Below are 24726 nucleotides of genomic sequence, written 5' to 3'. Positions count from 1 at the left end.
ACATGTGGTGAACTAATCTAGAGATAGGTTAGTATTATAAACCACTTAGTATTATTCACAGCAGCCAAAGAGTGGAGGCAGATTCAATGTCCATCCACAGATGACTGGCTAAAGAAGTGATGGGCTATATAGTCTATGGAATTTAACTCTGCAATAAAAAAGACAATCTTGTGTCCTTTGGGCTGGAACTGGAGGTGATTTCACTCAGCACAATAAGAGACGAACGACAACCACTGTGTGGTCTCATTCATATGTGGGATCTAGAGAACTGATACACAGGAACTTGTAAATAAGTAAACAAACTATTTCTAAGGCTTGTGAGAATGCTGGTGGATATCTTTGGGAGGTGGGAGGGTACAGACGTGGAACTTACAGTAACCCTAAAATCCTATAATCTCTTCAATCACAAAAATGATTAATCACCAAAACCACAAGGAAATAAAATCACAAAACAAAATGGCAAAAAAATAAATTGCTTAGAAGGGCTGGGAGACAGCATGATGGTTCTCCAAAAGCCTCTCCTGCCTGAGGCTCTGAGGTCTCAGGTTCAATCCCCAGCACCACCATCAGCCAGAGTTGAGCAAGGCTCTGATGTTTCTCTCTGTATCTCTCTTCTTAAAATAATATGAGTAAAATATTTTTAAAAGATGGCTTAGTAGATATCCCTAGATTTACAGACGAAGGTAATTTGGCCAGCACAGCTCTATGATAGGAATATCTGGAAAAAGAGGAAAGACACGCAGAACTACCTCCCAGCACCCACAGCTCAGCTCCAGGTCTCCCCTCCAGGTCCCGGTCCCCATGCCTGCCATGACAGGGACCTCCAGTCGCCCAGCAAACAGATGGGGAAAGGAGCCCCTGCAGACTACTTCCAGGAAGAACCCTTTCACTCTGCTCAGGGGCCAGCAGCTGCCCAGAGGCAGCCTGGGTATGGGGACAATAACCCACAATCGCCAGGTATGCAGACTAACTCTCCACAGAGGCCTCTTGGCAGCTTGTCCTGTTTGCATTCAGCAATTAAGTTTGGTAACATTCTCATTTGTAAAGGCAATTTTGTTTTGCCTTTTTTGCATCTGGCTTTTGTCTTGGGAGCCAAATGTCATGGTATTTTTAAAGTGCACAGACCTGAAGCAACTGCAGAACCAGTGCCTTGTGGAGTGGAAAATTCCCCGAGCTGGGGAGCCGCTGTGTGCAGGGCTGGGGCTTCTGTTCATCAGGAAGGGCCACTCCACAGCTCGCCCTGTGAAACTGCAGACCCTGCCGGGGGGGGGGGGGTGCCTCTGCATAAAGGAACATCAGAAATAAAACCAACTGTACCCCAGAAGTTCTGGCAGCGTGGGGCTGTGTACACGATGGGGGCAGGCTGCTCTTACAGGGGCTGTGGACACTTGAGGGAGTTACATATTAAAAAAAAAAAACCTATATCCTCATAGAGTGAAAGAAGGAGGGAGAAGAGACAGAGCTAGAGACCATGGCGCCACTCCACCCTCCATGGGGCTCCCCTGGGTGCTGTGCATGGTGCTGAGAGAGGAGAGACTCTACAGGCCTGCCCACCCTCCATGGGGCTCCCTGGATGCTGTGCATGGTGCTGAGAGAGGAGAGACCCCACAGCCCTGCCCACCCTCCATGGGCTCCCTGGGTGCTGACATGGTGCTAAGAGAGGAGAGACCCCACAGCCCTGCCCCACCCTCCATGGGGCTCCCTGGGTGCTATGCATGGTGCTGAGAGAGGAGAGACCCCACAGCCCTGCCCACCCTCCATGGGGCTCCCTGGGTGCTGAGCATGGTGCTGAGAGAGGAGAGACCCCACAGCCCTGCCCACCCTCCATGGGGCTCCCTGGGTGCTGAGCATGGTGCTGAGAGAGGAGAGACCCCACAGCCCTGCCCACCCTCCATGGGGCTCCCTGGGTGCTGAGAGAGGAGAGACCCCACAACCCTGCCCACCTTCCATGGGGTTCCCTGGGTGCTGTGCATGGTGCTGAGAGAGGAGAGACCCCACAGCCCTGCCCACCCTCCATGGGGCTCCCTGGGTGCTGTGCATGGTGCTAGTACATGGTGCTTGGAAGTAAAGCCAGGGGCTTGTGCACAGCCAGGATCATTATCTATGCACTGATCTGAGCTGCTTCCTGGTCCTCACTCAACCTTTTGGGGGAGTGACGGTGGGGGCGGCTTAGTGGTGTCTAGTACAGTGTTAGACGCAGACACAACTCATCAGCTGTCTGGGACAGTTTCTCCCTCAACCTAAGGCTCCTTCCCACCTCATACACCAGGACCCCAGTGTCCCTCCATCACCACCCCATCTCTCCCTCCTTCCCCAGAGTCCTTGGCTTTGGAGCAACCCACCACACCCAGTCCAAGTTTCACCTTGTGTTTTCCCTTACTGTCCTTGGTTCTTAAATCCCACTGCTGAGTGAGAGCTGGTGGTCTGACTCATTTTCCCCTGCATGCTGACTGTCCCGGGTTCTGTCTTGCAAGAAGGGGTCTAAGATGGAGAGCAGGGCTGTCTGGAGAGGGGTCAGGAGGGATGCTGTTAAGGCACCAACAATATGACTGCACTCACAGTCTCTGAACTGCCGCCTCCCACCATCTTTCCATCTCCCCTCCCACAGAGAAGTCAGCTCTCCAGATGCTGAATGCAGGTCTGACAGCAGAGCCTGAGGGCCCTGAATAAGCTGGCAGCAAGGATATAAGGGACCACAGCATGAGGCCAGCGAAGACAGTGACACAGCAAGAGGCATGTTCCCTCCCTGTGCTGAGCCCACCCCACCCCCACCCAGCTTCCTTCCAGCCCAGAGCCTATGCACCTGTCAGCATTTATTATTCTTATTAGTATTACTATCCTTATTCATTGGGTAGAGACAACCAGAAACAGAGGGAAAGGGGAGACAGAGAAGAAAGACAGAGAGACATCCGTGGCATGGCTTCACCACTCACAAAGCGCTCCCCCCAGGTGGGGACGGGGGACTCGAACCCAGGTTCTTGCACACTGTAACATGTGCACTACTGCCAGAGTGCTTCTGAGATGCTGTTTCTCTGGACAAATATGGCATCTTAGTAAGCACATGGGCCACCTGTCACATAATAAACACAAGGCGTGGACTTTTCCAGGGTGGAGGAAGGACTGAGCCTGGTCTATCTCAGGGAGCTGGTGGTGATGACTTTGAGCTCTGACTCTGGGGCCAGACTGACTCTGAGCTCAGGGCCCGATGTTCAGTCCTGCCACTGGCCTGCCTTTCTCTTAGCTTCCCTCCCCCCCCCGCCCAGATAGAGACAGCTGAGCCATTGCACTTAATCAAAGGCCACTGTGCTCTCAAATCAGCATGTTTAATGTTAAAAACTGCTCTCTGAGGATCCCTGCCAGCTCTGTCCACATAAGTTCAACCTAATGCTGTCACTTTGGGGGCATGCCACTCAGCTAAACACCTTGCAGAACCTGCTCTGAGGGGGGCCGGGTGGTGGCACACCCAGTAGAGTGCACACCCTACAGTGCCATAGGAGCCAGGTTCAAGCCCCTGGTCCCCACGTGCAGGGGGGACCCTCATGAGTGGTGAAGCAATGTAGGCATCTCTCTCTCTCTCTCTCTCTCTCTCTCTCTCCCTCTTTCTCTCTCTCTCTGTATATATATTATATGATCTCCTTTTTTCTTTCAAATTCCCTGTTGCTATCCAAAATAAACAAATAATATCCTCTACTTATTTTTAAAATTTTATTAATGATTTAATACTGGTTTACAAAATGACAAGATAACACACCGTTCCCTCCAGCAGAGTTCTGTCTCCCCATTCCCTCCACTGGAAGAAGTCACGGGAGTTCTCCCAAGGTTACAGATTTGGGTTGATGATTATTTCTACAACCATCTGTCTACATTTGTCTAAATTCGCCCATTTTTCTCTATGGTCCCACCTCCTCCTCCTTTCCCACTCGCGCCTACTCCTGTTACTACATCTACATAAAAACAGGGAGCACTTCAGGAATCTGCATGCCATCCAGGGCCACGCTGATCTGGATTTCAGTGCCTGTGCCGCTGAAGGGAGCACATGGACTTGAAAGTAAAATAAAGCATCTGCTCTGGGCCAGCCAGTCTCAGTAGTCACGTCTCCTCACAGAGAAGCTGGTCCTTGCAGACTTACAGAATTCTTGAGACTTCTGCTTAAACTGCCCTGCAGGCGGACTTCCTTCATTGCTATACAGTTTAGGAATTTGACTTACATGAGATGTTGACTAATCCAAAGGGACACACGCACCCCTATGTTCATAGCTACATTATTCAAAATCACCACAGACTGGAAACAGCCTAGATGTCCATCGTCAGATGACTGACTAGAGAAGTCATGAGACATATACCTCATGGAATACGACACTGCAATCAGAAAGAAAAAGATGATATTGTGTCCTTGGGGGCCAAATGGATGGAACTGGAGGTGATGATGCTTAGAGAAATAAGTAAAGAGATGAGAGACAACCGCCAGATAGTTTCACTCAGATGTGGAATCTACAGAATTGATACACACGAACTTGCAAAAAATAATAACGGAAGCAAGAAAACTGTTTCTAAGACTCTGTGAGCACTCTGGTGACTATCTTTGGGAGGAGGGAGGATGGGGACACAGAATGTTGGTGGTAGGTGTGGTGTGAAGCCAGACACTGTCATCTTACAGTCTTGTGACACACTACTGATCACAAATAAATAATTAAAAACAAACAAGTAAAAAACGCATTTACCTCAAGGTACCCTAAGCAGGGCTGAAATCCAGCTCTGATCTGCAGCCTTGCAGCCCACCCCCTCCACCCCCACTCCTGGGCCTCCCAGCTCAGTGTGGGGTCAACAGGGGACAGACAGCTTGGGGAGAAGGCCTGTTTCCATAGGAACAGCCCCACAGCAGCCCCTGAACCCCACATTCTGATCCTGGAGTGTCAGTTGTGAAAGCAGCCAGAATGCCCGCATCCTGCACACACCTGGCCACGTGGAGTGTCACTGGACCAAGGCACATCTGTACGCTCCAAGGGGAACCACCAGCCCAGGGCCGCCAGATTTGGGCCCAGACAACTGTTCTCCAGTCACATGGCTGCATTGGATCGACCTTCTCGTGGTGCATCCCGTGAGTACCCATTTATTGGGGAAACTGACGATCCTTCCTAGCCGACTGAATCCACATGGATCCCAGTCACTTTCAAAGCCAGCAACAAGCAGACATCAGGCTCAACCTGACGCTGTTGACTGGCTACGGAAGAAGGGCAAACGCTAGAAGAAGAATGGCTGCGGTGCCCTCTAGTGGGCGGAGCTGGTACTGAGCCCTGCACAGTTCTGAGCAAGGACTTGTCACACGACGTCCTAGTCCTATTTTATTTTGGTTTTATACTACTTTATTTTATTTTGTCTTATATATTTTTTTCTTTTATCATTTTATTGTGGGATTAATGGTTTACAATACAGCCGTTAACACATGGGCACAATTACCCATCTCCCTGTGACAGGTGTCTGCAAAACACTCTCCCCCCCTCCCCCCAGCTAGGTCCCTTCCCCCCAACCTGCACAGGAACGCCGACCCCGCCCCCAGCCCCTCCCTGCCTTCCTCCTCTGAGTCCTTTGCTTTTGGTGAAATGCACCAAACCCAGTCCAAATTTCACTTTGTGTTTTCCCTTTCCATCCTTATTTAAGTCCTAACTACAAGTAAGATCATCCTTCTCTTTTTTGGACTACCCCCCCTACATAATTTCTTCAAGACCCTCCACTCAAGGTCCTTAGTAGGAGCCCCTGCTCCCCCTCTCAGCTCCCCCTGCCCAGGGAAGAAGAGCTCAGTCACTGGGAGCACAGTCTCTAGTCTGGAAGCCTGGAAGCCTCTCGCCCACAAGGGCCAGAGACCTGAGCAATCACCTTACGACCTGTAAACATGGCCGATGGGTCAATTCAGGTTTGCTTTGCTTGGATCTAAGGACGCCCAGGTGGACTGGAAGCTTCCTGGGCTGGGAGCCATCTCAGTGACTCTGCATTCACAGAGCAAGAATTTCAGCTGGACAGGGGTACCTGGGGAGACTCAGAATGGGGGGCAAGGGGAACACTAGAATGAGAAACCTGGGGTCAGAACCAGAATTCACTAACGTGCAGGTTCTCCCAAGAGCCCAAAGCAAAAAGCTTCTCTTTGGTGTGACTTGATGAATTGTTGTTGTTGTTGTTGTTGTTGTTATAGGGGGAAGAGGGCTGAGAACACTATTCCTATTAAGTTATTGTAGAAAACCCTTGAGGCTGGATGGTGGTAGAGGGCACATGTTACAATCTGCATGAAGCCCAGTTTGAGACCTCCTGGTCCCCACCTACAGGGGGAAAACTTCACAAGTGGTGAAACAGTGCTGCAGGTGTCTCTCTGTCTCTCTCTCTCTTTCTATCTATCTCCCCCTGCCTCTCAATTTCTGGATATTTCTAGCCAATAAATAAATAAAGGTTTTTTTCTTTGGAAAACTGTACACTCAGCCCTCTGCTGACTACTTCCACTTGGGAGCTAAGGCCTTCCATCATCTGTGAAATTAGCAGATGTTGGGAGTCGGGCAGTAATGCAGTGGGTTAAGCGCATGTGGCATAAAGTGCAAGGACTGGTTAGGATCCTGGTTGGAGACCCCGGCTCCCCACCTGCAGTGGAGTTGCTTCACAGGCAGTGAAGCAGGTCTGCAGACCTCTCTCTGTCTCTCTTCCTCTCTATCTCCCCCTTCTCTCTCAATTTCTCTCTGTCTCTATCTAATAACAAAGAAAGAAAGAAAGAAAGAAAGAAAGAAAGAAAGAAAGAAAGAAAGAAAGGAGAAAAGGAAGGAAGGGAAGGGAAGGGAAGGGAAGGGAAGGGAAGGGAAGGGAAGGGAAGGGAAGGAAGGAATTAGCAGATGTTAGGTTCTCTCTGAGTCAGAGGAACTGTGTCTCTACCCAGGATTACTCACTTGGGGGCTGGGGAGAGGGCCCCCTGGGTAGGGCTTCTGCCTTGCCATTTGAGTTTAAGGAAGCTTCCCTGCTGAGGAGCCTCTTCTCTGTGTGTTTCCTTATCTGAATGAAGAAACTGGCCCAGGAGTGATGAGACTGCACATGTGTGAGGACCCCGCTGTGTAAAAAACAACAAAAGAGTATTTATTTGGAAAATAGATTTGAAAGTCTTAAGGCTGGGCCCAGAGGTGGTACAGGCACTAGACCACAGACATCACGGCCCATGAGGACAGGGCTCAGGCCCCTGGTCTCCACCTGCAGGGGGGGAAGCTTCATAAGTGGTGGAATAGTGAAACAGGTGTGTCTCTACCTCTGTTTGTCTCTTTCTCTCCCTCTCTCCCACCTCTATTTAAAAAAAAAAGACACCTGAGGAAGATGGGTCGATACTGGGACAGCATGGAATGTACCTACTCATGACCACAGGATGTGAGCGCAGATCTACAGGGATGCAGAGGGCACATAGGCTCCTAAGCTAATTATGGGCCCCTGATCACATCAAATCGATGGGCTTTACAGTCAACAATAGTTATACCCCTTTCCCATATTAGGGAGCTACTCTCTTCCCTGATCCAGCTTTCTGGTCCTTCTGCCAGCCATGACATCATCTCCCCATGACATCATCTTTAGGAATGAATGAATGAATGAATGAGTGAGTGAGTGAGTGAGTGAATGAATGAATGAATGAATGAAATAGACAACGAGGGGGAAAAATGCGGAGTCATCATGTAGTCACCAAGCCCCACTTTTAACTCTATTGGTTAAAGAGAAAAACAAACAAGCAATAAAGACAATTGTAATGGCCCAGGTTATCAGGATTCAAAAGCCCCTGTGAGAGCACCTAGTTTGTACTCTGGGGAATATTGAGAGCTATTCTAGGAGCTTCAATTCCCCCCAACACTGTGCAGGGTCTCGGGAGCCCACCTGCACACAGGTGCAGTGAAGGACAAGACAGCAGCCCCTCCTCACCCTCCAGGAGTTATGGCAGGGGCGGGGGGCAGTGGGGGGGATGGCGGCATAGTTGAATCTTCAGTAATGATTGCATCCTCAAAGATAGACAAAGAATTAACCCAACACACCTTCACTGAGCTTTTACTGTGTGTCAGGTCTACAGCCAAGAGTGGAACTTTCAAAAGAAGTAAGTTATAGTTCCTGCTACAGGAACTATAGTTTGGCCTGACAATCCGATTTGTTCTTAGTATTAAGAGTTGATGACACTTCAGTCTCCATCTTAAAATTCAGACTAATCTTCACCTCAATTTTGTGTGTAGTTTATTCTAGAATGGGCACATGGTAGCCAGCCCAGGGTTGGTATCTGTACACCAGGTATAGCAACTTTTGGGTAAGAAATAAAAGACTGAGGGGCTGGGTGGTCTTGCACACATGTTACAATGGGCAAGGACCCAGGTTCAAGCCCCTGGTCCCCACCTGCAGGGGGAAAACTTTGCAAGTGGTGAAGCAGGGCTGCAGGTGTCTCTCTGTCAGTCAAAGTTCAGGGCGCCAGTATGCCGGGCTAGCTTTGGGGCGGGAGACAGACGACCAGGGACTCATGGCTGAGTGGAGAAGCAGTGTTTCTTTATTCACCAGCAAACGGTTCAAAAAACTAATCTAATCAAATCACAACCCACTTCTGTGCTGCTTCTCTCTCCTCCTCCGGCTGAAGAGTCAGGAACCAAGGAAGTACGTAGGATAGGGGGCGGGGAGAAGGAAGAAGCACAAACTAGCAAGGACTAAACCAAAATCTCCGGGAGGCAGGGGGAGTGAGACCAAACCAGTGTAACAGAATGACCATGTAAATAGACCACAACGTCAAGCAATGTAACAGAAGAGATCACAGAAGCAGAACCAGAAGCATACCAACATATCTCTCTCTCTCTCTCTCTCTCTCTCTCTCTCTTCTTCTTCTTCTTCTTCCCTATCTAACCCTTCCCTCTCAATTTCAGGCTATCTTTATTTATAAATAAAGATAATAAAATTTAAAATAAATAAATAAAGCCTGCCATTTACCCTGCTGGGACCATATCAGAGAACCAAGAACTAAATTAGATGCTTTCACTTTGTTAAAACAGAAAAACATGTTCTAGAACATGAGTTAGACCTCAACCACAACCTGGAATCTCATCTGAAATGTCAGAGTAGCCAGCACATATAGATTCTTTTTGTTTACTGGAATAAGAACTTTGATCCTGCCCAGAATTTCATATATTCTATTGAATAAACTGCAAGCTTGGGGCAGGGGTAGATAGTATAATGGCTATGCAAAGAGACTCGCATGCCTGAGACTGACTCCAAAGTCTCAGGTTCAGTTCCCCACACTACTATAAGCCAGAACTGAACAGCACTCTAGTAAATAAATAAATAAGTCTTTAAAAAATAAATTAAATAAAATGCAAGCTCGCATTTATTATAATCTCTCTGCTCCTCTGTTACGTTCTGTCATGAATTCACATTAGAAGTCAGGAGTTATCCCCTGTATTGAGCCACACATGAATAAGGGAGTGTCATTCACTTATAACTAATGACTCCAGTCACTTCTAGTCTCACATTAGAGGTATGCATTAACATTAACGTATGTTTTATTTTCTCGAAAGTGCCCCCTTCAATAGATTTGTGGACCCCTTGGAGATAAAATATCCATCAGATGAATGCCTGCTTTGTGGTGCTCAGAAGACAGACAATGTTGATTGAAATACTGGCTGGATTGACCAAAACATCATTAAATATAGCAGACAGAGGCGTAAGGACATCCCTGGTCATAAGACATAATTATGATTATTTTCTGTTAGGGCTATGAGGGCATGAAGGGCATGGTTTGATACCTCAGGTCAGAGAGAAGTAAAACCTTGGGTCGACCAGTTGTCCAGTGAATATCTACTGCTGAAAACACAGATTTACACAAAATGAAGCCACAGAGGGTTTTTTTTTTTTCTCCCCTCAAACCAGAAGTGTAGGAGTGGAGCTGGGTTTTGAATTTTCTTTTAATTCTTAATTTATTTATTTAGCAGAGATAGATAAATTGAGAAAGGAAGGGGAGGTTGAGAGGAGAGCGAGAAAGAGAGATACCTGCAGCCCTGCTTCACTGCTCACAAAGCTTTCCTCCCCGTGCAGTTGGGGGCTGGGGGTTTGAACCTGGCTCCTTGCATATGGTAACACATCCACTCAGCCAGGTCTGTCACCACCAGAGTTCTCATAAGTCTTACAGTGTGCTTGCTTCTGTTTTGTTTGGATTTTTTTTTTTTTTTTTTTGGCAAGTTCATCAGATCTTTAGATTCCACTATGACTACTCAGCTGCTAAGAGCTCACCTTCTTCACCCCATCTTGGGTGAGGCTTGAAGGAATCAAGTGAAGTGAGATCAGTCAGAAAGAGAAGGATGAATATGGGATCATCTCACTCATAGAAACTGAGAAACAAAAACAGAGTGGAGGCCGGGCAATAGCACACCCAGTTAAGTGAACATATTACCAAGTGCAAGGACCCAGGTTTGAGCCCCCACTCCCCACCTGCAGGTGGTCCACTTCACTAGTGGTGAAGCAGATCTGTATATGTCTGTCTTTCTCTCCCTCTCTCTATCTTGCTAATCTCAATTTATCTCTGTGGTATCCAGTAAAAATTAGAAGAAAAAAAAAATGGCCACAGGGAGTGGTGGAGTGATAGATTCATAGTGCTAGCACCAAGCCCAGCAATAATCCTGGTGGCCAAGAAAGAAAGAAAGGGGAAAAAGAAAGCAGAATTTGGACTGGGTTTGGTGTATTACACCAAAGTAAAGGACTCTGCGGGGTTGGAGGGGGGGCTTTCAGGCTCTGGTGCCTGATGGTGGAGGAGGAACTAGGCTGGGAGTGAGAGTGTTTTGAAGGAAACTAATAAGTTTTCCATATGTACAACCAACGACTGTATTTCCGGTAAACCAGTAATCCCTCCAGTATACAGAAGACTCCAGATTCAGGACACAAGGTATGACTCAGGGCTGGGCATTCTCTGTGCTGTGGTGACAGGTCCCAAGGTGAGTATGTCAATGAGAGTGGCCCAGAGAGAATAAAGTTTGGGATTACTGCTGGGAGTTCAAAAGGAATGGCTTACTCTTCTGCGAGGGGAGGGGGACTGAGCAAGGGTAGGTCCAGGAGCTGCTGCTTCCTGCCTCTGAGGAAGAGGCACTGTGAAACTAGAGCCCATCTGACACAGGGGAATCTGAGACTCCTGGAGTCCGTGACCTCTCCTTCCAGGAACTCACCACCGCTGCTTCTGTCCTGAAGGTCAGTCAGTTGAGCACCTTGGTTTTCTACCAGGGATAATCAACAGATCCATGCTAGAAGGGTTGTCAAGGGACTTGAAGTCACATTAAATAGTGAATGACTTTCGACGTCGTCCCAGGCAGAGGTGAACAGAACCACCTGTGACACTGATTTCCTGTCAGTTCCCTGTACGTCTGTCCAATGACCTCCCCACGTCACCATTAGCCCAGACTCTTGGCTCAAAGGGAAGTCCTTCCTCCTCTAGAATAAACGCCAATCAATGGGGGACCCAGCGGCTAAGTGCACATATTACTAAGCACAAGGACCCTGGTTCGAACCCCAGCTCTCCACCTGCTGAGGGGATGCTTCACAAGTGGTGAAGCAGGTCTGCAGGAGTCTCTCTCTTTCTGTCTCCTTCTCTATCTCCCCTTCCTCTCTAAATTTATCTCTGTCCTATCCAATAAAATGGTCTCCAGGAGTGGTGGGTCGTAATAATGCTGACACTGAGCCCCAGCAATAACCCTGAAGGCAAAAAAATCCCAAAAACTTCCAGTCAATGAAAGTTAGAACCCAGCTAAATTGAAACACATCCACTCTGAGATGGGTTTTACTATGTCCATCAAGTGGTACTGTGTACAGAAGTGACACTCTTTTTATTTCTTTTTGTATTACCTTAAATTATTTATTGAATAGAGACAGCCAGAAATCAAGAGGGAAGAGGAAGAGAGACAGACCCCTGCAGCCCTGCTTCACCACTCTGGAAGCTTTTCCCCTGCAGGTGGGGACCAGGTTCTTGGGCAGTGTTCTTGCTCGAACTCAGGTTCTTGGGCAGTGTAACGTGTGCGCTCAACCAGGGGTACCACCACCCGGCCCCTGTGACCCTGTCATGGAAGCATCTGGATCAGTCTCCTCTTCATCCTTGTCTGTCTCCGCTCCACATTCCCAGCACCCTGTATTCCTAGGACCATCTCCAAACAACACACACCCAGTACTTCATGCCAGGGTTTGCTTGGGGGAGAAGCAAACTGAGACAATGATGGATAGGAAATTGTTTCTAGCCAGCAGCAGGTGGGTGGAAAAAGAAAAGGCAGAGTCCCTCAACCTCCAGGAAAGACAGTGCAGGAGGCACAGAGAAAAGACACTGGTTCCCTTCAACCATCATGGCACCATATTTATGGCCACCACCCATATCCATCCCTGCGCCAGTGTTGGGACATCCTGGAGCTTCCGCCAGTGTGTTAGTTATCATTATCAGCCAGTAATCCAACATCTTCCCCACCTTGCTTTTCTCCCCCAGGGCTAATGACTCCTATTGTACAGAGAGCAAAGGATGGTAGGGAGGGACGTGGTCTGCAGGCTGCAAACCACCAGGCAGAAGCAATTACTCCTCACCCTCTGGGACCGAAAAGTCACAGTTCCCAGACTAAATTCACATCTGAAGGCAGAGGAGGAGAAAGCTCCATGCAAGATTTAAATCAAAAGGGTTTTTTCTACCCTAGGAGAGGAGAGGCCCCCCCACCCCGGTTTTGAAAAGAATGAGAAGCTTCTGTTTCATGATGCCACTTCTCCACTGGACCCTGAGCCTTCGAAGAAGAAACAGACTGTCCACCCAAACAAGCCCCCCAGGGCAGATATTATAAAATCTTAAAACCGAGTGGAGAGAAGACAGCCCATGTGATGTGATCCTCTCAAGGTCCCAGCTGGAGATCTCAGAAAGGGAAGGCAGCCATAAAAGTGTTTTATGGCCTTGGAAAAGTTAACTAATTTAGAATCAGAAGTTTACTGCTTCGCCAGTATTTATGGGATTACGTATTTATCTAAAAATGTGTTTTTTGTCCCCGGCACACAAGGTTATTAATGGGCCAGCTGCTGCTTATTAATCTTCATTTCCTAAAACAAAACTAACCCTGTGTTTTCTTCAGGTTGTATATCATGTGGAGAACCATATCCCAGAAGCCAGGTTCTGCCCAAGTCAATAACCCATTAGAGCTGAGAGTTTGGCTGTGGGCACTGGGTACAGGGACGCGCCTGTGGTGTGGAGTGACGTGTTTAGGTGGACAGGCATAGTCTTTCATTCCTCCTAGCACATCAGGGCACATTCCACTGCTGGCCTGAGGTTTGCCAAGGAACACAAGTCAGTGCAGTCATGACAAGCTTCCTTCTGCACCCTCCACCTGCACTCTGCACCCTGCACCCTACCCCCTGCACCCTGCACCCTGCAGGCAGCCAGAAGAAGCCCCAGAGGCAGGGCTAGAAGCCCAGTGTGTCTGCAAGTCCTGCCCCAGCTTGCTCCCTCCCTGACTGCAAAGGCCACAACATGCAGATGGAGGCAGGTGTGACCCCTGGAGACAAAGGCTGAAACTCATCCCCCCAAAGGGCCCAGCCTTTCCTAGAAGGGACTGGAAAGCTGGGGAGACCAGGGGGCTCAGCCTTGCTGTTTGTCTCTCTCAGTCTCTCTGTCTCTACCTCTCAGCACCCTACATGGCTTGTACTTTCTTCTCCTTCTCTGTCCTTACTTTCTCCCATCTAGTGCTCATCCTCTCCCTGAAACATGACTGTGTCTCTTTGTAATTCTTAAATGTAGGATTCTGTATAGAAGCATCCCCCCTGCCCCCCCCCCACCCTGCCAGGAGCTGGGGAACTCTGCCCCAGTTGGCCTACTCTATCTTTCTCTGTTGCTCCAAGGAGCTATCAGGGAGATGAATGATTATTAAAAATGTTTTAAATAGCCCTATGCTATTTTTTCCAGTTCAATCTCTTTTTTTTTTCCAAACGGAATGCTTAAAAGTTTAAAGATTAAAAGAGCATAAAAATGTAAAGGATGAGTTTTCACTGCAAACTTCTTTTATTTATTTATTTATTTATATTTTTATTGTTGTACTTATTATTGTTGTTGTGACTGATGTCGTCATTGTTGGATAGGACAGTGAGAAATGGAAAGCGGAGGGGAAGACAGAGGGGGAGAGAAAGACAGACACCTGCAGACCTGCTTCACCGCCTGTGAAGTGACTCCCCTGCAGGTGGGGAGCCGGGGTTCGAACAGGGATCCTTATGCTGGTCCTTGCACTTTGCACCATGTGCATACTACAAATCTTAACTCTGATCATCACACCCCAGAGGAGGCCATCAAATTCATTCCATGGGATTAAATGAAGCATTTTTTTAAAATTTTTTTTTCCATTATGAGGGGGGAATTAACAGGTTTATAGTTGGTAGTAAAATATAGTAATTGACATATAAGCACCATTTCTCAGGTTTTTTTTTAATTTGTTTATTGGGGAATTAATGTTTTACATTAATTTCCAGAGGCTGGAACCCGGGTCCTTGTGCGTTGTAATACGGCCTTGTCCTATCAAGTGCACCAGCGTCCAGACCTCAGGACTTCTCTGTGCCCCACTGTTTTTGTCAGCCTCTTTCTGGCTACCATTTACTCTCCAACTTAGGAGTCATTCCACCCCGGTTGGATTTGGTGATACCTTGCTCCCACAGCCAGTGAGAAGTGGAGGCTCTGAGCCCATGAGCCCCTGAGGAATGGAGTCCATACACAGGCAGGCATATGTTGGCAAGACCCCATTGGCAAGTGTGAGGGAGGCTCCGGCAAGTAGGCATGGGGAGCTGACATCATCAACATACAACACAGTATGGCATAGGGCGCGAACTCCTAAGATTTATGGGTCTGAACTGACATTAACAAATGATAGAGTGTAGCATAGGATGCAAATTCACAAGGAATTGTGGGTATGAGTGGACATCATCTACAGATGATAGAATGTAGCACAGAATGAAAGCTCACAAGGGATGTGGGTATGAGCTGACAGACATCATCAACATACGACAGAGTGTGGCATAGGATGTAAACTCACAAGGAATTGTGGGTGGGCAAATTAAGGCAGCATCTGGCAGAAGACCAGCCCTTTGACCTCTGGTTCCTGTTATAGCCAACTGCTGTGTCTGCTTCCTGCTTCTCCTAGGTCCTATACCATCCTGCAGCTGGACGCTGGAGAACTTAAAGACTACAGGCTCCTGCCACAGGACTAGCTACCTTTTCACTCTTGGCTATTCTCCCACCTGGCTTTCATGTACCTAATAAGCCTGCCGCTTTTACAGACCCCAGTGAATATGCCCCATTAGTTTTTATATTTTCTTTTAAGATTTTTTAAAATTTCTTTTATTTATTGGATAGAAAGTGACAGAAATTGAAAGGGGGTCATAGGGAAAGAGGGAGGGAGAGAGAGGGAAAGAGAGAGAGAGACCTGCAGCCCTACTTCCCCACTGCGGCAATGCCCTCCACTGGCCCTTGACACTAAAATCTTGGGGCCAGGTGGGCAGGTGCACCAGGTTGAGTGCACATAGTACGAAGTGCAGGGACGCGCGCAAAGGTCTGGGTTCAAGACCTCACACCCCACCTGCAGGGGGGTCACCTCACAAGCAGTGAAGCAGGTCTGCAGGTGTCTCTATGTCTCTCTCCCTCTCTGATCCCAATTCCTCTATCAATTTCTATTTGTCCTACCCAATATAATGGGAAAAAAATGGCTGCCAGCAGCAGTGGATTCACAGTGCTGGCATGTTGTGACCCCAGCAGGAATTTGGGACAATTAGCATACGAATGACATCAGCCTGAGGCAGGACACATGGAGACAGGCAAGTATACTCAATCAGGTGTGCCACCACTCGGCCCCAGTTTTTATATTTTCTGTATGGAAGCAGAACCATCCTCAGTCAAACTTCAGATGAGACAGCCACTTCAGCCCATGCCTTGAGTAAAACGTCCATATGAACCCCGTTGACTCAACTCAGTCAAACCCAGATTTCTGACCCCCAAAACAAACCATATTTTTTTTGTCACTAGCTTGACAGATAATTTGTTAAATACCAAGTGATAATGCAGCAAGCTTCCTACAGATATGTCTGCAAGGCTCAGAAAAACCACATAGGAACGCCTGACACAACAGTGAAGGCTACAGTATTGTAAGGGCTTCCCGCCAAGACTATAGCAGCATTCCAACAAATGTTGGCCATAAAGTCTTTCTGGAACATAAGAATTATTGACTTCATTGTTAGATGATGCACGTGAGTGAAGTTCCTGCCACAGACAAGGTTTTCCATCACACACACTAAAGAGTTATTTGTCAGTCATTAGAGGGAGAGACAGATCCTCACATTAGGTGATGACTTTGGGCGGTGCTCTGTGCTCAATCATAAAGCTTTTTATCCCTAATAAAGTAATTAGCATGGATCAGGGCTATTCTTGGTGACATTGTGTTTCCAGACCATGTGTGATTTATTTCCTGTTGATACAATGCATCTTTGTCTCTTCCAAATGTCTTTTCATGGGGTGTTTGGAAAGACATCACTTTAGAAGAATTAGAGAAGCCAATGACAGGTAAATGACTTTTCCAAAAAAAAAAAAATTGCTCTCAAGCTCCCCAAAGATTTCAGCCTGCATGGAAAATGACTCATTAATGCTTCCTAAACAATAGCTTCCTTAACATCCCTGGCTCTGATTCCAACTTAATGAATCAACAGAAGGCACCAAGCACTAACTACCCACTGTCCTCCACAAATCCCAATGAGCACGTCAGGGCATCTTCACTGCTTCTGTTTGCTTCTCTCCTCCCAGGAGCAGGCTATGAAAGTGATGGGGAGGAGGGAGAGAAGCTCAGTCTGAGAGACCTGGAAGATGGTGTGTTGGGAGTGATAGCAGTTTATAGCCAGCAGGGATGGTCTGGAATTTTCACATGCTTGACTCTACCTCCACTGAGACAGAAAATGTGGGAGGAGCTGGGACCCTTTATCATCTATACAACCCTAAGATTGTACAGACAAGAATTAGCATCCTGGGGCCCTAACTGGGGAGTCCAGAGATTCCCAAACAGACTTGATGGGCCTAGAACTCAAATAAATCCCTCTCCCCATTGTTACTGGTCATTTCTATCAGGAACAACAAAACAGACCCCTTTGTGGGCACCCCATAGGACCTTGCCCTCAACTTGGATCAACAATGGTAGTGAATGTTCCATCCTCCGAAGGGAGGATGGACAACATACTCTATGCTACACCTGAGGAAGATGGGTTGATACTGGGGCAGTTTGAAATGTTCCTACTTATGACCACAGAATGTGAGATCAGATCTACAGGGATGTAGAGGGCACACAGGCTCCTAAACTAATTATGGGCCCCAGATCACATCAAATCAATGGGGTTTACAGTCAACAATATTTATACAACTTTCCCATATTAGGGAACTACTCTCTTCCCTGATCCAGCTTTCTGGTCCTTTTCCCAGCCATGACAGCATCTCCCCAGACAATAATTAGGATCCACCTGCATATCAGACTTCAGGCTCAGGCAAAAAAATAATAAAAACACTAGTATAGCTATAGGCCCTTTGAAATATAACTAAAATATGCCTACTAGCTATCTACAAAATGGAGGACCTCCCAACACTTCATCTGCACTATTCCAGCCTTTAGGTCCATGATTGTTCAACAGTTTGTTTGGCTTTGTATGTTAACTCTCTTTTCAACCACCAGGTTCCAGATGCTAGCAGGATGCGACCAGACTTCCCTGGACAGACAAGCCCACCAAAGTGCCTTGGAGCTCCGCTTCCCCAGAGCCCTTCCCCACTAGGGAAAGAGAGAGACAGGCTGGGAGTATGGATCGACCTGTCAACACCCATGTTCAGCGGGGAAGCAATTACAGAAGCCAGATCTTCCACCTTCTGCATCCCACAATGACCTTGGGTCCATACTCCCAGAGGGTTAAAGAATAGGAAAGCTATCAGGGGAGGGGATGGTATACGGAGGTCTGGTGGTGGGAATTGTGCGAAGTTGTACCCCTCTTATCCTATGGTTTTGTCAATGTTTCCTTTTTATAAATAAAAAATTTAAAAAAAAGAAATAACATAAAAAAAGAACTAGCATCCTGGAAGCCTGACGCCACTATGAGTCCTTGATCAGCTGGATTGGGTGCTGAAGGTCTCAGTTCCTCTGTAGAGGCTTTGCTAAGCTCACACATAGTCTAGCACCTGCTACCAGGACTTGCTGTTGGGTTTAAAGGCTGTGGTTACCCATCTATGGCCATTACAGAAAAGAATAAATACCTTTCACTAGGTTTGTTTCTTTTTCTAATTTAATTTTATTGAGGGGGGGAGGTAATGGTTTACAGTCTAGGCTTTAAGAGTCTCATGTTTTATCAACTAGCCAGACTATTCTAGTCCTTCACACACAGAGGTGATCTCTCATCTCCCTTTGATTGGTGTCTAGGAGACACACCAGGAACCCAGTGTACCCTCAGCCTGTCCCTTTCCTTTCCCAGAGTTCTGTGCTGTGGTGCATATGCCACATACAGTCCACCTTTTGCCTTATGTTTTCCTCTTCTTGTTATCTGCTCTTAAGTTCCACTTGTAAGTGAGATCATTTGCTATTAGCCTTTCTCTTTGTGGCTTGTCTCACTCAACATGATGCGTTCAAGCTCTGACCACGATATTGTAAAAGAGATAGCCTCACCATTTTAAACAGCTGTTTAGTTCTCCATTGTATCTATCTACCACAACTTCCTTAGCCAGCCATCTGTCCTTGGGCATCTGGCTTGCTTCCAAGTTAACTCCAAATGAACCAAAGGTTTAGAAGTTAAATTAGACACTACCCAATACTTAGAAGAAAACGCAGGCAGAACCCTCTTGCATTTAAGTGCTTGCAACTTCTTCACTGATTTAAATCCTATTGCCAGGAAAACAAAAGAAAAAAATCAGACCAACAGGACTACATCAAACTAAGAAGCTTTTGCATGGCAAAGAGCTCACCACCATAACACAGAGAGGACACCCCTCCACCCCATAGAATAGGATAAATTTTTTACTTCTAGGAAGTATAGCCATGGACTAACAGTGAACAGCAAAGACTTTTCCCCAAAAACAATAAATATGGACAGCCACCAAACCCACAGACCTCCCTAAACTGCAGCTGGGACATACATAGACAACGAGGCCTCAGGTAGGTGAGTAGACGGGATGAGAGGGGGCACAGAACTGAGGCCAAGCACTCAGACAACAAATGGCACGATTTTGCCTCTGAGCAGCTGCAGTCAAGGCTGTGCTGAGTGCTGACTGTGAGAGAGCGATCAAGTGAGCTTTGGCCCATGGCCTCGGGGCTGAGAGTCTGCTGGACTGATGCTGGGGTCACACCAATAGCAGGGAATCTGCCAGGCCAGTCTGGTCTGCCCCCTAGATGAAGGCAACATTCAGAAGGTGATTTCAGCAGCCAGCAGCTAAAGGTGACAGAAAATCATTATGGGTCATGCATTAGGCAGATGACTAATAACCAAAATAAACAATGTGAGAAAAAGTTTTGTTCCAACTGAGTTATCATTGTGAATACAACAAAGAACTTTGACCAATGAAAGACAAAACAAAGAAACAAAAACTCAAGTTCAGGGGCTAGGTGATGGCACATCTGGTTGCCTGCACATATTAGTGTGCAAGGACCTGGGTTCAAACCCCTGGTCCCCACCTGCAGGGGGACAGCTTTACAAGTGGTGAAGCAGGGCTGCAGGTGCCAAACTCAGCAATAAAAAGACAAAAAACCCCACTGAGAAATGGAGAGGATATATGGACAGAGTCTTTTCCAAAGAAGAGATCCAAAAAGCCAACAGACAAAGGTAAAATGTTCATTGGCAGGCTTGAGGTATGGATCAACCTGCCAACACCATGTCCAGCAAGAAGCAATCACAGAAGCCAGAACCCCCAACTTTCTACATTACAAAAAGAATTTTGATCCATACTCACAGAGGGGTAAATGATAGGGGAAGATAAACAGAGAGCTCTGAACCCCAATTCTACCAGGACCTGACTTATCTGTCACCAGGCATCTTGTTTTTATACCATCACCAAAAGAGAAGTAAATCTGGAAAACACCAGAGGAAGCCAGGGACTGTTTCTCTGATCTGAGAGAGAAGAGGAAAAAAGAAAGACACTCAGAAGTAGTGACAGGTGTAGGGGTTAACTAGAAGTGGAGTGAAGGCAGAGCTGTAGGAAAAAATAGGCAAAAAAAAAAAAAAAGTATAGACATTGGTAATACGTAATAAAGTCAATCCATATCTGTGACCTTGGGAGAACCACTGCAGTTTCCACTGCAGGAAATAGGGACACAGAGCTCTGGTGGTGGGAATGATGCAAAATTGTAGCCCTATCATCTTATAAATTTGTACGTCAATATTAAATCACTAATACAAAATAGAATGTTGAGGCCAGGTGGTGGCACACCTGGTTAAGAACTCACAGTACAGTGCACAAGGACCCAGGTTCAAGTCCTTGGTTCCTACCTGCAGGGGAAGCTTCATGAGTGGTGAAGCAGGGCTGCAGGTGTCTCTCTGTTGCTCTTGCCTTCTTTTTTATTAAATATATGTATATATACATATAATGTAATTATTTATTATTGGATAGAGACAGAGAGAATTGAGAGGAGAGGAAGAGAGACAGAGAGACACCTGCAGCCCTGCTTCACCCTTGCAGGTGGGGACCAGGGATTTGAACCCAGGTCCCTGTGCACTATAATGTGTGCGCTCAACCAGATGCACCATCACCTAGCCCCTGAACTTGAGTTTTTGTTTGTTTGTTTTTGTCTTTCATTGGTCAAGATTCTTTGTTATATTCACAATGATAACCCAGTTAGATCCTTGCAAGAAACATCTAGAAAGAAGAGATATATTTTGTTTTCAGGTTTCCAGGAAAAGTATCTCTCTCTCTGAAATTCCAACTGCCTCTATTTAGGTTGATATTATCAGATGTAGATAATGTTCTGTTTTGAAAATAGAAATCTTCTTTATTTTTTGAAAACACACAATGGAATCCATGTCTCCTTCTAAAGATAAGCAAAAAGAAAACACTTCTTTCTGAGATAATTCCCAAGAACTTCCTTAGAGGTAATTTTGATAGTCATAACTTGAGCCAGAGTGTATCTGAATCCTTGTGATAATCTGTAACATTACAACTGCTCTGTGCTTTCAGACTCATTCAGGGCCTAGTTAAATTTATGACACTGTAATAAAGTGATACCGATTTCAAAGACTATTTCCTTGTTGTGGATTCCAAAGGCCACAAACAAAAATGCTTGTGTTTTCTTTTTTTCTTTCTCACTCTATTTTCTGTTTACCTTCCCAAATAACTTAGGAAGCCTTGCCCTAAGAAAGAATCACCTCTGCCATCTCAAGGGACTATTAAGAAACAGTATAAGCCTTGACACCACACTGGCATGACACCATGCTAGGCTTGACACCAAGCGAATGAGGACTAATTCCATTTCCTTGAGAGGAGACCATTGTGTGGGTCTGAGCCACTCCATTTAGCTGCACTAGTCTCTTTCCAGTTGCTTCAGTGACTAGTGTGTGAGCGCTGGCTCATTTAGCAGAGAGCATGGGGACCTCATTACATGCTGTGTACACACAAGGTCGACAGTTCCGAGGGCGAATAAAAAAAATTTAAAAAGTCCCCTCCAGCAAGCTGACCAAATCACACTATAAATGTTGGTAAAAGAGAAACATGCAAGAGAGCCCCTGCAGGAAGCAGACACAGATCGGACTAGCAGAAGCTCTGAGGGCAATGTCCTGTCACCCTTCATGACCCCAGAGCAGGTCTTCTGGCTCAGCTGGGTTTGGATTAATTAGAACTGTATCCCCTGTTTGAGTATCTGGTTTTCAAAGAGATATGAAATCACATGCACTCGGGGTCATTTCTTTCCGTTGGTGACTTAGGGTGTCTTGGAATGTGGCAAGAATTCAGAAAAAGCAAGTGAACCAAGTTACTACTCTGTTATCCTTAACTATTCCCTGCAATCTCTCGGCCAGAAGACGCCACCACTGCAAAGGAGAAGTGTACGGTTAGCTTCACTGTACCTCCAAGCTGCCAGTTAGAAAAATGAGGGTGGGGAGTTGGGTGGTAGTGCAGTGGGTTAAGTGCAGGTGTCCCAAGGCCTAGCATAAGGATCCCGGTTCGAGCCCCGGCTCCCCACCTGCAGGGAGGTCGCTTCACAGGCAGTGAAGCAGGTCTGCAGGTGTCTTTCTCTCCCCCTCTCTGTCTTCCCCTCCTCTCTCCATTTCTCTCCGTCCTATCCAACATGACAACAACAATAACTACAGCAATAAGAAAAAAAAGGGCAACAACAGGGAATAAACAAATATTTTTTAAAAAATGAGGGTGGCAGGAGAAGCACATGCCTCCTACTTGTGACTTCATCATAACAGAAGCTCTTGACGAGAAGATTCTGTCGACACAGAAAATTCAGTCATTTCCTTCTGCAACCATAGTTATTTCCCCATGTGGAGACAGTGGTGAGGTCTCTTACCAACGCCCAGTCTCTCAGCTGAGTGACTAGAAAGTCATATTTGGAAGGCATTTTCTGACACTGCTTAATCCATTACAGCAGAAATTGCCATTTGACTAGTTTGCTGAATTTTGCAGTGACTCTCTCTGATTCAGTACCTTTATCAGATCCTTAAAGTAGTCTTTAAAATTAAAGTTCACTGAGTAGAGCTCACAGCTCTCCCTATATATGCCCCTGAATCACCCCTGAATCTTGTGGCAGCACTATAGACAGCCCTAACAGCACCCCCCATCTCCTCCTCCTCCTCTTCTTGTCTTTTTCTTCTCCTCCTCTTCCTCTTCCTTCTCCTCTTTAACTTTCTACTTCTCCTCCTCTTCCTAGACTTCTTCCTCTTCCTCCTCCCTTCTCTCTCTCTCTCCCTCTCCCTCCGTCCCTCCCTCCCTCCTTTTCTTTCTAATTTTTGCCACCAGGGTTATCACTAGGGCTCAGAACCTACACAACCACTCCACCATACCCAGAACGCTGGTTTTTTCTTTTCTTTAACAGAGAGGAAGAGATAGAGCATACAGAGAGAGGAAAAAGAGACGCCTGCAGCATTCCTCCACTGCCTGTGTAGCTTCCTCCCCCATTCCCTCAACACAGGTTGGGACCAGGGCACTGAACCCAGGTCTTCATGAATGGTAACATGTGTGTGCTCTTCCAGGTATGCCCCCTATCTGGCTCTAGTCTGTCTCTTTTTCTGCCCCCATACTCTTTCCAGCTCCCCTCCCCACAAATAGAAGAGTAAGAAAATTGGCCTGAGGAAGGCCACTAAGTAGTGGTACTATATGCATAGTCAAGGCCTTAGTACTGAATGAAAAATAAATAAAAAAATAAAATTCTAATGCTAAAAACTCACGCATAGACTCAATGAGCCAAAGATATTCCACGGAGCAGATAACTGCCGTGTCTAGCATCCTGCAATGCTGCCGTCTCTATCAGATAGCATTTCAACCAGGGCACAGACGCTCAGTCACTGGAACCCAGCTTTCTCTTTTTTTTCTAGATTTTTTCCATATTAATGACAACTCTTAGGGATTAGCCCCACTTCAGAGGTGAGAAGTCATTATACTCTATTATCCCCCATATCAGCAGATACTATCAGGAACCAGCACAGGCAAGCAAAGCATTTAATGCATTTATTTACAAAGCCCGAGCATGAATTTACTCATCTCATTCCATTTGGATTCCTGTTTCATCAAGTATTAAAAAGTCTCCCAGCATAGGCATTTCCTAGTTTGACAAGACTGTCAGCCCAGCTCTATCCATGTGCAATAACAGGCGAATCTGCAAAGACACAAGGTGACTTAAAAAAAAAATCCTATTTGTTTTCACATGACTGTGCAGACCACTCCAACAGTGCTTTTGCTGAGACAGCAGATCTCCTTGAAGAATTCCAGAGTCTCATGTCCACTCTAGATCAAATTCAAATTCCCTGTAAGTTCTGGTCAAACCTGGGGATTTCAGACGAGACACTAAGCAGAGATGCCTCCCTCAAAACAGCACCAATGATCTTTCAACACAGAAAGGACTGCACAGACAGAGAATGTATCTCACCGACCTGTCCCAAACCTCACCTCCCCAGAGCCCTACCCAACTAGGGAAAGACAGACACAGGCTGGAGGTATGGATCCACCTGTCAACACTCATGTCCAGTGGAGAACCAATTACATAAACCAGACCTTCTTCCTTCTACACCCCATAAAGAATTTTGGTCCATACTTCCAGAGGGAGAGAGATGTTAGGGGAAGATGACCAGAGGAGAGAGAGAAAGAAGCAGAGGGGAGAAAGTTGGCCTGGCATAGTGAACCCTGGCAATGACTGAATAAATAATTAAGACGCTAACTAAGGTTTGTCAGAGATACAATGGAATACTGCTCAGCTGTGAAGAATGATGAAGTCACCTTCTTCACCTCATCTTGGATGAAGCTTGAAAGAATCATATAAAGTGAGATCAGCCAGAAAGAGAAGGATGAATATGGGATGGTCTCACTCATGGACAGAAATTGAGAAATAGGAGTAGAAAGGGAAACACAAAGCAGAACGTGGGCTGGGTTTGGGGTATTGCACCAAAGTAAAAGACTCTGGGTAGTGGTAGGGCTTTCAGGGTTCCGGTGTTTGATGGTAGAGAAGGATCCAGTCTGGCGGCAGGGGGTGGGGTGGGGTGGGGGGGGTGTGA

Source organism: Erinaceus europaeus, chromosome 21 (genome assembly GCF_950295315.1).
Source record: "Erinaceus europaeus chromosome 21, mEriEur2.1, whole genome shotgun sequence".
Classification (NCBI taxonomy): domain Eukaryota; kingdom Metazoa; phylum Chordata; class Mammalia; order Eulipotyphla; family Erinaceidae; genus Erinaceus; species Erinaceus europaeus.
This window is presented reverse-complemented; position numbering follows the sequence as displayed.